We start from the raw sequence: 3,531 nt of genomic DNA, 5'->3' as shown, positions 1-3,531 counted from the left end.
ATAATATTATTAAATATAAAAATGACGAATATGAATGCCGTATAAGAAGATGGCCATATACGTTAAGGATAGAACTTATTTGGACAAAAAAAAATCTATATGTATATTATATTTTTATTCAAAAATATATTATTAAATTGCCAATTTTATAAAAAAAAATGTTGCCACACAATACATACAAAGAAGTATATATTATATTGATAATGCAAAATATTTCCGCCCATACAAAAGCAAATGAAGAAAAACACACACTACTATATGTACAAATAAATCCGCCCGTCGCCGCCCTGGCAAAAAGCATTATTATGCAAAAATGTACACAGTACACAAAAAGTATATATAATATATATACAAGATTTTGTTCCGCCCAAACAAACAAAAGCTTAAAAAGCAAAACACAAATTATATATAAAATAACATTATTCTGGTTGATCCTGCCAGTAGTTATATGCTTGTCTCAAAGATTAAGCCATGCATGTCTAAGTACACACGAATTAACAGTGAAACCGCAAAAGGCTCATTATATCAGTTATGGTTCCTTTGATCGTTAACAGTTACTTGGATAACTGTGGTAATTCTAGAGCTAATACATGCAATTAAAACACGGACCTTTTGGAACGTGTGCTTTTATTAGACAAAAACCAAGCGGTCGCAAGATCGTTATATTGGTTGAACTCTAGATAACATGCAGATCGTATGGTCTTGTACCGACGACAGATCTTTCAAATGTCTGCCCTATCAACTTTTGATGGTAGTATTTAGGACTACCATGGTTGCAACGGGTAACGGGGAATCAGGGTTCGATTCCGGAGAGGGAGCCTGAGAAACGGCTACCACATCTAAGGAAGGCAGCAGGCGCGTAAATTACCCACTCCCAGCTCGGGGAGGTAGTGACGAAAAATAACAATACAGGACTCATATCCGAGGCCCTGTAATTGGAATGAGTACACTTTAAATCCTTTAACAAGGACCAATTGGAGGGCAAGTCTGGTGCCAGCAGCCGCGGTAATTCCAGCTCCAATAGCGTATATTAAAGTTGTTGCGGTTAAAACGTTCGTAGTTGAACTTGTGCTTCATACGGGTAGTACAACATACAATTGTAGTTAGTACTATACCTTTATGTATGGAAGCGTATTACCGGTGGAGTTCTTATATATATATAAAGATACTTGTTATTTTTTTATATATACCTCCTATTTAAAACCTGCATTAGTGCTCTTCATCGAGTGTTATTGTGGGCCGGTACAATTACTTTGAACAAATTAGAGTGCTTAAAGCAGGCTTCAAATGCCTGAATATTCTGTGCATGGGATAATGAAATAAGACCTCTGTTCTACTTTCATTGGTTTTTAGAACAAGAGGTAATGATTAATAGAAGCAGTTTGGGGGCATTAGTATTACGACGCGAGAGGTGAAATTCTTGGACCGTCGTAAGACTAACTTAAGCGAAAGCATTTGCCAAAGATGTTTTCATTAATCAAGAACGAAAGTTAGAGGTTCGAAGGCGATCAGATACCGCCCTAGTTCTAACCATAAACGATGCCAGCTAGCAATTGGGTGTAGCTACTTTTATGGCTCTCTCAGTCGCTTCCCGGGAAACCAAAGCTTTTGGGCTCCGGGGGAAGTATGGTTGCAAAGCTGAAACTTAAGGAATTGACGGAAGGGCACCACCAGGAGTGGAGCCTGCGGCTTAATTTGACTCAACACGGGAAAACTTACCAGGTCCGAACATAAGCGTGTAAGACAGATTGATAGCTCTTTCTCGAATCTATGGGTGGTGGTGCATGGCCGTTCTTAGTTCGTGGAGTGATTTGTCTGGTTAATTCCGATAACGAACGAGACTCAAATATATTAAATAGATATCTTCAGGATTATGGTGTTGAAGCTTATATAGCCTTCAATTCATGGTGGATAGTAAAATGTTTATCATGATTGAATGTGTTTATATAAGTGGAGCCGTACCTGTTGGTTTGTCCCATTATAAGGACACTAGCTTCTTAAATGGACAAATTGCGTCTAGCAATAATGAGATTGAGCAATAACAGGTCTGTGATGCCCTTAGATGTCCTGGGCTGCACGCGCGCTACAATGAAAGTATCAACGTGTATTTCCTAGACCGAGAGGTCCGGGTAAACCGCTGAACCACTTTCATGCTTGGGATTGTGAACTGAAACTGTTCATATGAACTTGGAATTCCCAGTAAGTGTGAGTCATTAACTCGCATTGATTACGTCCCTGCCCTTTGTACACACCCGCCCGTCGCTACTACCGATTGAATTATTTAGTGAGGTCTCCGGACGTGATCACTGTGACGCCTCGTGTGTTACGGTTGTTTCGCAAAAGTTGACCGAACTTGATTATTAGAGGAAGTAAAAGTCCGTAACAAGGTTTCCGTAGGTGAACCTGCGGAAGGATCATTATTGTGATATTTAATATCAAAATTAATGATACAAAGGTATTATTCAATAAATATTGATAATACCAAATATATATAATACTACCATATACACACACATATATTGCCATACATACACTATATACATATAAAATGTGTAAAATATAAAATTTTACACACAACATATATGACCTAAAGTAAATAAGTGTTGTACCTATTTTCACGCAGACGTGTGTGAGAATGCCCAGGTAATGCTTTAATATAATCGATGAAAATAATCCACATATTATTATATATGCCTACAAAAAACTGATTATATAAACTAAGTCCTTTAGCCAAATATTGTATATAGAAAGGTCAATCAAATCAATCAATACATATATATATGTTTTGATTTAAACTATAGTATTGCTAAATACTTGTATTGCTTCATTATAATTTACTAAGTTTGCATACCACTGGAAAAAAACATTGCCAATAATACACACCTAAATTAACACAATGTGGTACCCTATTTTTCACCATTACTACTTGTGTGTGTGAAATGCCCAGGTTAATGTTTAACTATAATCGATTGAAAAATATTCAAATCCACACATATAAAATTATATATGCTACAAAAAAACTGATTATACATTAAACTAAGTCATTACGCAGCATGATTTAGGTCTAAATCCAATTTATTGAAGGAATTCGATATATGCCACTAAAATGGTTCCTGTATTTTTAATTTCTTTCATAAAATCATATATGACATATAAAACAACAAAAATCAATATAAAACTCTAAGCGGTGGATCACTCGGCTCAGGGTCGGATTGAAGAAAGCAGCAAACTGTGCGTCATCGTGTGAACTGCAGGGAACACATGAACATCGAACAGTTTTGAACGCATTATCGCAAGTCATGTGTTATGATACTTTAATTAATTTTGAAGTGCTGCTTGGACTACATATGGTTGAGGGTTGTAGACTATGCTAATTAAGTTGCTTAATAAATATTTTGTTTAATATACAAAATATTTAAAGCATATGGTATATTATTGGATATATATATTCATATATTCATAATATTAAGAGCATATAATACAACAATATATATATGAAATGAAACACCACAACATCATCTCATAAATATA

At 35.5% G+C, this 3,531-nt stretch overlaps 1 non-coding gene across 1 annotated transcript; it reads left to right on the top strand.

Moving 5' to 3' along the window:
- The first annotated feature begins 421 nt into the window (after positions 1-421).
- Positions 422-2,420, top strand: LOC115633581. The gene has a single exon (XR_003996366.1). It is a non-coding gene; the product is annotated as a small subunit ribosomal RNA (ribosomal RNA).
- The last annotated feature ends 1,111 nt before the right edge of the window (positions 2,421-3,531 follow it).

Source organism: Scaptodrosophila lebanonensis, unplaced genomic scaffold, assembly GCF_003285725.1.
Source record: "Scaptodrosophila lebanonensis strain 11010-0011.00,11010-0021.00 unplaced genomic scaffold, SlebRS2 tig00001477-arrow-arrow-pilon, whole genome shotgun sequence".
Taxonomy (NCBI): Eukaryota; Metazoa; Arthropoda; class Insecta; order Diptera; family Drosophilidae; genus Scaptodrosophila; species Scaptodrosophila lebanonensis.
This window is presented reverse-complemented; position numbering and strand designations above follow the sequence as displayed.